Source organism: Sciurus carolinensis, chromosome 7, assembly GCF_902686445.1.
Source record: "Sciurus carolinensis chromosome 7, mSciCar1.2, whole genome shotgun sequence".
Lineage (NCBI taxonomy): Eukaryota > Metazoa > Chordata > Mammalia > Rodentia > Sciuridae > Sciurus > Sciurus carolinensis.
The window spans coordinates 72701251-72714470 of record NC_062219.1 but is presented as its reverse complement, the minus strand read 5'-3'; the positions used below and the strand labels follow the sequence as shown (position 1 = coordinate 72714470).

The window sequence follows — 13220 nt, the reverse complement described above, 5'->3', positions numbered from 1 at the left end:
AAGAGGCTCTTATACTGGCCCAGTAAGTTAGGAGAATCTGGGACAGTGCGCTGACTGCCCCATCACAGGTCTCAGGTGGCTCCCGTGTTAACTCCCTGCACCTTTGTTGTGACAAGGATTTCCTGTGGTAGTCCTGTTCTATGGTGTCAGGGAAACTTCACCCTGGTGAGGGGCGGGAGAGAATGCCCAAGAGAAGGACTGCCAGGACTGGAATATCCCCCAGGAAAGGGTCTGTGGATTTCCCCCACCAACGACTGCCCCAGGCCCCTGGGAGCAGGAAAGAACAAGCCCAGAAGGGAGACAGCTCCACCACCTATGGTAGTGGATCCAGATTTCCTCTACAGGAGGAAGCGAAGCCCCCTACTATGAGAGAGGGACCACAAGACGGAAGGCAGGGGTTAACCTGGAACTGTGACACGGAAGGGTCTTAAGCTTTGTAATTTCTCATTTGACCTCCCAAAATTTATAATTTCTTCATGTTGGCTCCTGAAGATGGAAGCTCAACTAATTAAATGTTTTCATTGTAGAAATAATTTGGCTATGATAATAATGAGACTGTCCTGGGAGAAATGACTATTTTAAGACTGCTTAAAACTCTTGGGAATGAATGATCTCTGGAGCTAAATCTGGGCATATAATAGGCAACTTAAGGTCAGTGTCATTTCCACTCCCTTCACATTAGGAACCTCTTCTTGTAAAGATGTTACAGAATTTTAACTTTGAATAATTCCTAATACCTGATGATAACAATGTGGTGTGTTCATCTTGTGAAGTAATTATTGGCTGAAGACTCTAGTGGACCAGTCTTGCCCTTGGTTAATCTATGACTGGAACTTAAGATTTCAACAAGATCTTAGCTAAGGCTTAGAAGGAAGCCTTAGCTAAGAAATAACTGTAAATAATAGCCAGGGTTAGGGAGATGCTGCATGTGTGGTGAGCTGAGTTCACGTAGGGCACTCCTCTGATACCTGTTCTCACTCTAATTGAAGCCTTATCTTTTTTGCGGCTGTGGGGAGGGCCGGATTCCACTCGCCCTGAGTGCATCTTCTTGAGCCATGTAGTGTGTGTGCCTGATTCGTGTGTCATGACCTGCGGGTGGGAGAGAGCCACCGAGGCTTCTTGATGGCCAGCTGTACTTAAGTCCTAGTCTCTCTTCTCTGCAGGGACACCTGATCCCAGCAAAGCTCTGTGAGGAAGCCAGTGTTCCTGCTGAACACTGAGTAAGGCCAAGAGCCCATAGTCTCCCTGAGGTGTCCCTGGGGAACTATAAACAAGAGATGAAAGTTTAAGAGTCCCAGGAAGGAATAAATGTGGAAAGGACTTAGAAATCTAATTGGAGAATTTAGTCTCTTGTTGGCTCTCTGCAAGCATACATATGTCCAGTATTTACTGGGTGCTTTCTCTGTGCTAAGTTGTTAGGGTCTGGATAAGAGGTGTCCCCCAAAAGCTCATGCGTTAATGCAGCAAGGTGTCTATTCCAGCTGGCCCCTTCCTCTCTCTCTTGCTGTACATCCTGGTGACCATGAATGGAGCAGAGCTCCTTCACTATCCCCTTCTGTCATGATGTTCTTTAAAAAAAAAAAAAATAGAAAAATCAGATTTATTTCTATGCAATAGCAATGAACAAGTAGAAAATGAAATTAATAAAATAAAACCTTCCTGTTGAAAATAGTATAAAAATAGTAGACTACTTAAAAACAAATTTAAAAAATGAGACTCAAGGCTTGTACACTGGAAATTACAAAACATTGTTGAAAGATATTAAAGCTGACTTAAATAAATGTAAATATCCTCAATGTTTATGAATTTGAACATTTACTATTATTAAGGCAATGTTCCCCAAATATATCAACAGTTTAATGTAATTCCCATTAAAATTCCAACTGCTTATCTTTTTTCAAAAATTGGGCAAATTAATTTTAAAATTTATATAGCATTGTAAGAGACAACAAATGGCTACAAGAAATCTTGCAAAGTAGAAGAAAAGTTGGAGAATTTATGTTCCCAAATTTCCAGTTGCTACAAATCTGCACCCAAAATAATTTGATACTGGCAAAGGGAAGATACATAAAGCAAAGGAATAGATTGAAGATCCATAGTGAATCCATACATCTTTGATGAATTATTTTAAATCTATTTTTATTTGTTCTTATTAGTTATAGTAGATAGTAGAATGTATTTTGACATATTATACATATATGGAGTATAACTTCTCATTCTTGTACGTGACACAGAATTACATTAGTTGTATAATCATATATGCACATAAGGTGATAATGTTTGATTCAATCTATCTTTCCTATTGTCATTCCCCCTCCTTCCTTTCATTCCCCTTTGTCTAAGCCAGTGAACTTCTAATCTTCCCTAACCCCTGCCCCATTGTTGTGAGTTAGCATCTGCATATCAGAGAGAACATTTGGCCTTTGGTTTTGGGGGATTGGCTTATTTCACTTAACATGATAGTCTTTAGTTTCATCCATTTACCTGCAAATGCCATAATTTCATTTCTCTTTATGGCTAATATTCCATTGTGTATGTATACCCCATTTTTTTATTCATTCATCTGTTGAAGGGCACCCAGGTTGGTTGCATAGTTTAGCTATTGTGAAGTGAGCTGCTATAAACATTGATGTGACTGCATTTCTGTAGTATGCTGATTTTAAGTCCTTTGGGTATAGACCAAGGAGTGGGATAGCTGGGTCAAATGGTGGTTCCATTCCAAGTTTTCTGAGGAATCTCCATACTGTTTTCCATAATGGTTGCACCAATTTACAATTCCACCAGCAATGTATGAGTGTACCTTTTCCTCCACACTGTCACCAACATTTATTGCAGCTTGTAATCTTGATAATTTCCATTCTCGCTAGAGTGAGATGAAATCTGTGTGGTTTTAATCTGCATTTCTGTAATTGCTAGAAATGTTGAACATTTTTTCATATATTTGTTTATGGTTTGTATTTCTTCTCTGAAGTGTCTTCAGTTTCTTTCCCCATTTATTGATTGGGTTATTTGTGCTTTTGGTTTAAGTTTTTTGAGTTCTTTTTATATCCTGGAGATTAATACTCTATCTGAGGTGCGAGTGGTAAAGATTTTCTCCTATTCTGTAGGCTCTCTCTTGACACTCTTGATTGTTTCTTTTGCTGAGAAGAAGCTTTTTAGTTTGAATCCATCCTGTTCGTTGATTCTTGATTTTACTTCTTGCACCTTAGGAGTCTTGTTAAGGAAGTCAGTTCCTAAGCCAACATGATGTAGATTTTGGCCTACTTTTTCTCCTTTTAGGCACAGGGTCTCTATTCTAATGCCTAAGTCCTTGATCCACTTGGAGTTGAGTTTTGTGCAGGGTGAGAGAAAAGGGTTTATTTTCATTTTGCTACATATAAATTTCCAGTTTTTCCGGAACCATTTATTGAATAGGCTATCTTTTCTCCAGTATATGTTTTCAGTATATGTTACTCTAGTATGAGGTAAAAATATTTATGTGGGTTTGTCTCTGTGTCTTCATGTCTGTTTTGGTGCCAATACCATGGCAATTTTTGTTACTATGCTCTGTAGTATAGTTTAAGGTCTGGTATTGTGATGGCTCCTGCTTCACTTTTCCTACTGAGGATTGCTTTGGCTATTATGGGTCTCTTATTTTTCCAAATGAATTTCATGACTGCTTTTTCTGCTTCTATGAAGAATATCATTGGGATTTTAACAGGATTTGCATTAAATCTGTATAGCACTTTTGATAGTATGGCCATTTTGACCATGTTAATTCTACCTATCCAAGAGCATGGGGGATCTTTCCATCTTAGGTTTTCTTCAATTTCTTTCTTTAGTGTTCTGTAGTTTTCATTGTAGAGGTCCTTCACCTCTTTTGTTAGATTGATTCCCAAGTTGTTTTTTTTTTTGGAGTATATTTGTTTATTGTGAATGGGGTAGTTTTCCTAATTTCTCTTTCAGTGGATTCAATGATTATGTTTAGAAATGCATTTGAATTATGGGTATTGATATTTTTTGTCATTTAGTTTTTATTCATAATCATAAACTTAACTCTGCAATCCAGCTAGACTTGGGAGGGAAATAAGGAAAGTACGGAACCCAAAGAACTGCAGTGAGAGTACAAAGATTATGGGATATTGCAAACAGATGGGGTAAAGTGGTGCTCTCCTGAGCTACAGAAGGAATGGTTTGGTGGTTAAGATAAACACAAATGAAATGTCCACAGTCGGTAATGGTGATCTTCTTGCTGGTCTTGCCATTTCTGGACCCAAAGCACTCCATGGCTTCCACAATGTTCATGCCGTCTTTCACCTTCCCAGAGACCACATGCTTGCCATCCAACCTCTCAGTCTTGGCAGTGCGGATGAAAAACTGGAAACTGTTTGTGTTTGGCCCAGCATTTGTCATAGACAAGATGCCAGGGTCTGTATGCTTCAGGATGAAGTTCTCATCATCAAACTTCTCCCCATAGATGTGGACTTGCCACCAGTGCCATTATGGCGTGTGAAGTCACCACCCTGGCACATAAATCCTGGAATAATTCTGTGAAAGCAGGAACCCTTATAACCAAATCCTTTCTCTCCAGTACTTGGAGCACAAAAATTTTCTCTTGTCTTTGGAACTTTGTCTGCAAACAGCTTGAAGGAGATGCAGCCCAAGGGCTCGCCATCGACGGCGATGTCGAAGAACACAGTAGGGTTGACCATGGCTGACAGAACAACCACAGACGACAGTGGTGTCTTGAAAGCCGGATAATGTTTTTATATCCTGGTTCTTTGCTGAATTCATTTATGAGTTCTAGAAGTTTTCTGGTGGAATATTTTGGATCTTCTAAATATAGAGCCATGTCATTGGCAAAGAGGGATAGTTTGAGTTGTTCTTTTCCTATTCATATGCCTTTAATTTCTTCTAATTGCTCAACCTAGAGTTTCAAGGATGATGTTGAATAAAAGTGGTGAAAGAGGATATCCCTGTCTTGTTCCAGTTTTTAGAGGGAATGCTTTCAATTTTTCTTCATTTAGAATTTTGTCAACCTTGGGTTTAGCATATGTAACTTTTACAATGTTGAAGAATGTTCCTACTACCCCTAGTTTTACTAGTGTTTTGAACATGAAGAGGTGCTGTATTTGTCAAATGCTTTTTCTGCATCTATTGAGATAATCATATAATTCTTGTCTTTAATTCTACTGATGTGATGAATTATGTTTATTGAGTTCCATTTGTTGAACCAATCTTGCATCCCTGGGATGAACCCCACCTGATTGTGGTGCGCTATCTTTTTAATTAGTTTTTGTATGCGATTTGCCAGAATCAGGGATATTGGTCTGAAGTTTTCTTTCCTTGGGTCTTTGTCTGGCTTTGGTATCAGGGTGTTACTAGCCTCATGGAATGAGTTTGGATGGGTTCCCTCCTTTTCTATTTCATAGAATATTTGAAGAATATTGGTGTTAATTCTTCTTTGAAGGTCTAGTAGAATTTGACTGAGAATCTGTCTGGTCCTGGACTTTTCTCAGTTGGTAGTCTTTTTTTTTTTTTTCAGTTGGTAGTCTTGATGGTGTCTTCTATTTCATTGCTTGAAACTGATTTGTTTTTAAATTGCATATGTCCTCCTGATTCAGTTTGGGTAGGTCGTCTGTCTCTAGAAATTTGCTGATGTCTTCAAGATTTTCTATTTTATTGGAGTATAAATTTTCAAAATAGTTTTTGATTGTTATCAGTATTTTCATAGTGTCTGTCGTGATATTTCCTTTTTCATCACATATTTTAGTAATATTTTTCTTTTTCTCCCTTAACCTTATAAATTTCATTGATTGTTTTTTCTTCTTCAAAGAACCAACTTTTTTGTCACTTTTTGAATTATTTCTTTTGTTTTAATTTCATTTAATTCAGCTTGGATTTTAATTATTTCCTGTCTTCTACTACTTCTGATGTTGATTTGTTCTTTTTCTAGGGATTTGAGATGTAATGTTAGGTTATTTATTTGGCTATTTTTCTATTCTTTTAATGAATGAGCTCAGTGCAGTGAACTTTCCTCTTAGAACTGCCTTCATAGAAAGACTGTGATATGTTGTGTTCCTATTCTCCTTTATTTCTAAGTTTTTTAAAAAAATTTCATCCCTAATTTCTTCATCTGTCTACTGGTCATTCAATGGCTTATTATTTAGTCTCCAACTGTTAGAGTAACTTCCATTTTTTATTTCATTGTTGATTTCTAATTTCATTTCATTATGATGTGATAGAATGCAAGGTATTATCTCTATTTTCTTGTATTAGCAAAGAGTTGCTTTGTGGCATAAGATAGGTCTATTTTAGAGAAGGATCTACGTGCTGCTGAGAAGAAAGTGTATTCGAACATTGATGGATGAAATACTCTGTCTTTTAAGTCTAAATTATTGATTGTATTATTTAGTTCTATAGTTTCTTTGTTTAATTTTTTTTGGGAGGATCTATCCAGTGATGAGAGAAGTGTGTTAAAGTCACCCAGCATTATTGGTTGTGATCTATTTGCTTCTTGAAATTGAGAAGGGTTTGTTTGATGTACATAGATGCATCATTGTTTGGGGCATATAAATTTACAATTGTTATGTCTTGTTAATGTATAATTCCTTTAAGCAATATAAAATGTCCTTCTTTGTTCCTTTTGATTAACTTTGGCTTGAAGTCCACTTTATCTGATATAAGGATAGAAGCCCCTGCTTATTTACTCAATCCATATGAGTGATATGGTTTTCCCATCCTTTCACCTTCATTCTGTGGATGACTTTGCCTATGAGGTGAGTCTCTTGGAGACAGCATATTGTTGGGTTTTGTTTTTAATCCAGTCTGCCACTCTGTTTTTGATGAGTTTAGGCCATTTACGTTCAAGGTTACTATTGAGATATGATTTGTATTCCCAGTCATTTTGGTTTATTTCTGGTTTTAATTTAAATTAGTTTCTCCTTTGATTGACTATTCTTTTAGTGTAGTTCCTTCCTTTACTAGTTTCCACTTTTGTTTCCCCATTTCATCTTCATGGAATATTTTGCTGAGAATGTTCTGTAGTACAGGCTTTGTGAATTCTTTTCATGTTTGTTTATCTTGGAAGGTTTTTATTTCATCTTCAAATCTGAAGCTTAATTTTGCTGGCTATAGAATTCTTAGTTGGCATCCATTTTTTTTCAGAGCTTGGTATATATTCCAGTGCCTCCTAGCCTTGTGGGTCTGGGTTGAGAGATCAGCTGAGATTTGAATTGGTTTTCCTCTAAATGTAATCTGACAAATTTCTCAGCTTTTAAAATTCTATCCTTATTCTGTATGTTAAGTGTTTTCACATAATATTGTGCCTTGGTATGGGTCCATTGTAATTTTGTATATTTGGGGTCCTGTAAGTCTCCTGTATTTGATTTTCCATTTCATTCTTTAAATTTGGGAAGTTTCCTGATATTATTTCATTGAAAAGATTGTGAAATACTTTGGTTTGTATCTTTGTGCCTTCATCTATCCTGATAAACCTTAAATTTGGTCTTTTCATGTTATCCCATATTTCTCAGAAGTTCTGTTCGTGGTTTCTTGCCATCTTCTCTGTGCAGTTGACTTTATTTTCTTTTTTATTTATTTATTTATTTATTTATTTATTTATTTTTTTACATTTACATAGGGTAATGATGTTTATTTTATTTTTCCCCTCCCCCCACCCCTCCCACCCCTCTTTTCCCTCTACACAGTCCTTCTTTCCTTCATTCTTGCCGCTCTCCTTAGCCTAACTCTAAACCTAACCCTAAACCTAATGCTAGCCCGTCCCACCCCCCATTATATGTCCTCATCCGCTTATCAGCGAGATCATTCGTCCTTTAGTTTTTTGAGATTGGCTTATCTCACTTAGCATGATATTCTCCAATTTCGACCATTTGCCTACAAATGCCATAATTTTATCATTCTTCATTGCAGAGTAATATTCCATTGTATAAATATGCCACAGTTTCTTTATCCATTCCTCAGCTGAAGGGCATCTAGGTTGGTTCCACAATCTGGCTATGGTGAATTGAGCAGCAATGAACATTGATGTGGCTGTATCTCTGTAGTATGCTGATTTTAAGTCCTTTGGGTATAGGCCAAGGAGTGGGATAGCTGGGTCAAATGGTGTTTCCATTCCAAGCTTTCTGAGGAATCTCCACACTGCTTTCCAGAGTGGCTGCACTAATTTGCAACCTCACCAGCAATGTATGAGTGTTCCTTTTTCACCACATCCTCGCCAACACCTATTGTTGCTTGTGTTCTTGATAATCGCCATTCTAATTGGGGTGAGATGAAATCTTAGGGTAGTTTTGATTTGCATTTCCCTTATTACTAGGGATGTTGAACATTTTTTCATATATCTGTTGATTACTTGTACATCTTCTTCTGTGAAGTGTCTGTTCATTTCCTTAGCCCATTTGTTGATTGGATTATTTGTATTCTTGGTGTAGAGTTTTTTGAGTTCTTTATAGATTCTGGAAATTAGCGCTCTATCTGAGGTATGGTTGGCAAAGATATTCTCCCACTCTGTAGGCTCTCTCTTCACATTTCTGATAGTTGCCTTTGCTGAGAGAAAGCTTTTAAGTTTGAATCTATCCCAGTTGTTGATTCTTGCTTTTATTTCTTGTGCTATGGGAGTCCTGTTAAGGAAATCTGATCCTGAGCCAACAAGTTGAAGATTTGGACCTACTTTTTCTTCTATAAGATGCAGGGTCTCTGGTCTGATTCCGAGGTCCTTGATCCATTTTGAGTTGAGTTTTGTGTAGGGTGAGAGATAGGGGTTTAATTTCATTCTATTGCATATGGTTTTCCAGTTTTCCCAGCATCATTTGTTGAAGAGGCTATCTTTTCTCCATTGCATATTGTTGGAACCTTTGTCTAGTATGAGAAAATTGTATTTATTTGGGTTTGTGTCCATGTCCTCTATTCTGTACCATTGATCTACCTGTCTATTTTGGTACCAATACCATGCCGTTTTTGTTACTATTGCTTTGTAGTAGAGTTGAAGATCTGGTATTGCAATACCCCCTGCTTCGCTCTTGCTACTGAGGATTGCTTTAGCTATTCTAGGTTTTTTATTCTTCCAGATGAATTTCATAATTGCTTGCTCTATTTCTGCAAGGTACATCATTGGGATTTTAATTGGAATTGCATTGAATCTGTATAGCACTTTAGGTAGTATAGCCATTTTGACGATATTAATTCTGCCTATCCAGGAACATGGGAGATCTTTCCATCTTCTAAGGTTTTCTTGAATTTCTTTCTTTAGTGTTCTGTAGTTCTCATTGTAGAGGTCTTTCACCTCTTTTGTGAGATTGATTCCCAAGTATTTTATTTTTTTTGATGCTATTGTGAATGGGGTAGTTTTCCTAATTTCTCTTTCTGAAGATTCATCACTTATGTATAAAAATGCATTGGATTTATGAGCATTGATCTTGTAACCTGCTACTTTACTGAATTCACTTATGAGTTCTAAAAGTTTTCTGGTGGAATTTCCAGGTTCCTCTAAGTATATAATCACATCATCAGCGAACAGGGATAGTTTGAGTTCTTTTCCTATTCGTATCCCTTTAATTTCTTTGGTTTGTCTGATTGCTCTGGCTAGAGTCTCAAGGACGATGTTGAATAGAAGCAGTGAAAGAGGGCATCCCTGCCTTGTTCCAGTTTTTAGGGGGAACGCTTTCAGTTTTTCACCATTTAGAATGATATCAGCCATGGGCTTAGCGTAGATTGCCTTTATAATGTTTAGGAATGTTCCCACTACCCCAATTTTTTCTAGTGTTTTGAGCATGAAGGAATGCTGTATTTTATCAAATGCTTTTTCTGCATCTATTGAAATAATCATGTGATTCTTAACTTTAAGTCTGTTGATATGGTGAATGACATTTATTGATTTCCGAATGTTGAACCAACCTTGCATCCCTGGGATAAAACCCACTTGATCGTGGTGCACTATCTTTTTAATATATATTTGTATGCGATTTGCTAAAATTTTGTTGAGAATTTTTGCATCGATATTCATTAAGGATATTGGTCTGAAATTTTCTTTCCTCGATGTGTCTCTGTCTGGTTTAGGTATCAGGGTGATATTGGCTTCATAGAACGAGTTTGGTAGGGTTCCCTCCTCTTCTATTTCATGGAATAGTTTGAGAAGTATTGGAATGAGCTCTTCTTTAAAGGTTTTGTAGAACTCGGCTGAGAACCCATCTGGTCCTGGACTTTTCTTTGTTGGTAGGCTTTTGATGACCTCTTCTATTTCATTGCTTGAAATTGGTTTATTTAAGTTGTGTATGTCCTCCTCGTTCAGTTTAGGTAGTTCATATGTCTCTAGAAATTTGTTGATGTCTTCGAGGTTTTCTGTTTTGTTGGAGTATAGATTTTCGAAATAGCTTCTAATTATGTTTTGTATTTCACTCGTGTCTGTTGTGATGTTTCCTTGTTCATTCCGAATTTTAGTAATTTGAGTTTTCTCCCTCTTTCTCTTTGTTAGTGTGGCTAAGGGTTTATCAATTTTATTTATTTTTTCAAAGAACCAACTATTTATTTTGTTAATTTTTCCAATTGTTTCTTTTGTTTCAATTTCGTTGATTTCGGCTCTGATTTTAACTATTTCCTGTCTTCTACTACTTTTGGTATTGGTCTGCTCTTCTTTTTCTAGTGCTTTGAGCTGTAGTGTTAAGTCATTTATTTGTTGATTTCTACTTCTTTTTTTGAATGCACCCCATGAAATAAATCTTCCTCTAAGTACTGCTTTCATAGTGTCCCAGAGATTTTGATATGATGTGTCTTTGTTCTCGTTTACTTCTAAGAATTTTTTTATTTCCCTCCTGATGTCTTCTGTTATCAATTCATCATATAATAGTGTATTATTTAGTCTCCAGGTATTGGAGAAGTTTCTGTTTTTTATTCTGTCATTTATTTCTAATTTCAATCCATTATGATCTGATAGAGTACAAGGTAGTATCTCTATCTTCTTGTATTTGCTAACAGTAGCTTTGTGGCATAAAATATGGTCTATTTTAGAGAAGGATCCATGTGCTGCTGAGAAGAAAGTGTATTCGCTCTTTGTTGGATGGTATATTCTATATATGTCTGTTAAGTCTAAATTGCTGATTGTGTTGTTGAGATCTATAGTTTCTTTATTCAATTTTTGTTGGGACGATCTATCCAGTGGTGAGAGAGGTGTGTTAAAATCGCCTAGTATTATTGTGTTGTGGTCTATTTGAATTCTGTAATTGAGAAGGATTTGTTTGACGTACGTGGATGAGCCAATGTTCGGGGCATAGATATTTATGATTGTTATGTCTTGCTGATTTATGCTTCCCTTAAGCAGCATGTAATGTCCTTCTTTATCCCTTCTGATTAGTTTTGGTTTGAAGTCCACATTATCTGAGATGAGGATGGATACTCCAGCTTTTTTGCTGTGTCCGTGTGCATGGTATGTTTTTCCCCATCCTTTCACCTTTAGTCTATGGGTGTCTCTTTCTATGAGGTGAGTCTCTTGCAGGCAGCATATTGTTGGATTTTTCTTTTTAATCCAATCTGCCAGTCTGTGTCTTTTGATTGATGAATTCAGGCCATTAACATTCAGGGTTATTATTGTGATATGATTTGTATTCCCAGTCAATTGACTCATATTTGTTTTTGACATGATTTGGTTTCTCCTTTATTTGGCTATTCCTTTAGGCTAGCGCCTCCTGTTGCTGATTTGCATCGTTGTTTTTCATCTCTTCCTCATGGAATATTTTGCTGAGAATGTTCTGTAATGCTGGCTTTCTTTTTGTAAATTCCTTTAGCTTTTGTTTATCATGGAAGGATCTTATTTCATCGTCAAATTTGAAGGTAAGTTTTGCTGGGTATAAGATTCTTGGTTGGCATCCGTTTTCTTTCAGGGCTTGGTATATGTTGTTCCAGGCCCTTCTAGCTTTTAGGGTCTGGATTGAAAAATCTGCTGATATTCTTATTGGTTTTCCTCTGAATGTAATTTGATTCTTTTCTCTCGCGGCCTTTAAAATTCTGTCTTTATTTTGTATGTTAGGTATTTTCATAATAATGTGCCTTGGTGTGGGTCTGTTGTAATTTTGTATGTTTGGAGTTCTATAAGCCTCTTGTACTTGGTTTTCCATTTCATTCTTCAGATTTGGGAAATTTTCTGTGATTATTTCATTGAATAGATTGTTCATTCCTTTGGTTTGTTTCTCTAAGCCTTCCTCAATCCCAATAATTCTTAAATTTGGCCTTTTCATGATATCCCATAATTCTTGTAGATTCTGTTCATGATTTCTTACCATCTTTTCTGTTTGGCCAACTTTGCTTTCAAGATTAAATAATTTGTCTTCAATGTCTGAGGTTCTGTCTTCCAGGTGTTCTATCCTATTGGTTATGCTTTCTATGGAGTTTTTAACTTGGTTTATTGTTTCCTTCATTTCAAGTATTTCAGTTTGTTTTTTTTTCAGTATCTCTAACTCTTTATTGAAATGATCTCTTGCTTCCCGTATTTGGTCTTTTAACTGTTGATTGGTGCGATCATTTAATGCCTGCATTTGCTCTTTCATCTCCTCCTTCAATGCCTGCATTTGCTCTTTCATCTCCTCATTAGCTTCCCTGATCGTTTTAATTACGTACATTCTGAACTCCCTTTCTGACATTTCTTCTGCTGTGCTGTCATTGGGTTTTATTGATGTAGTATCTAGGTTTGTTTGGGACATTTTCTTCCCTTGTTTTCTCATATTGGTCAGTTGTCAGTGGGACCCTGAGATATTGCAGTTTTCCGCTACTGGCTTATAGTGTCCCGGTAGATTTCCAGTGTATCACCTCCCAGCCTTCAGTAGCCTGATGTCTTGGAGGAATCTGATAAAGCAGCTCATCCGAAGAAAACTGCCCCTAGCCCCCTACTGGTTCCACGGTTTGGAACTGGCTCTGTGCGGAAATGCTCTCACTGTGGGCCTGCGCCGTGCAGCTGGCCGTGTGGGAGGAGCCTACTGCCGGAGTGTGGAAGGCTACCTTGGGAAGACTCTAGCTGCCCTGCCCGGCTCCAATAAGCCACCTCTATCTGGGCCTGCCACCCGGGCCGAGCTTTACCCAGTGGGCAGACTCACCTGTGGCTCTATTTCAGTCCGAGTCTCTCAATGCCTCCCCTTCTTAACTCCAGGGTTCTGGAGCGACTGGGGGTGCAGTCTCCCTCTAGGTCGCCATCTTGGATCGCCCCGTGAAGAGAGCCTGCAGCCGGAGTGGGCCGAGCC

The 13220-nt window shown here is 37.4% G+C and overlaps 1 protein-coding gene and 1 pseudogene across 1 annotated transcript in view; one reads left to right on the top strand and one right to left on the bottom strand.

Moving 5' to 3' along the window:
• Ankrd6 (ankyrin repeat domain 6) overlaps positions 1-13220 on the top strand; it is a 212882-nt gene that overhangs the window by 120685 nt on the left and 78977 nt on the right.
• LOC124989241 (peptidyl-prolyl cis-trans isomerase A-like) lies at positions 4024-4697 on the bottom strand (annotated as a pseudogene).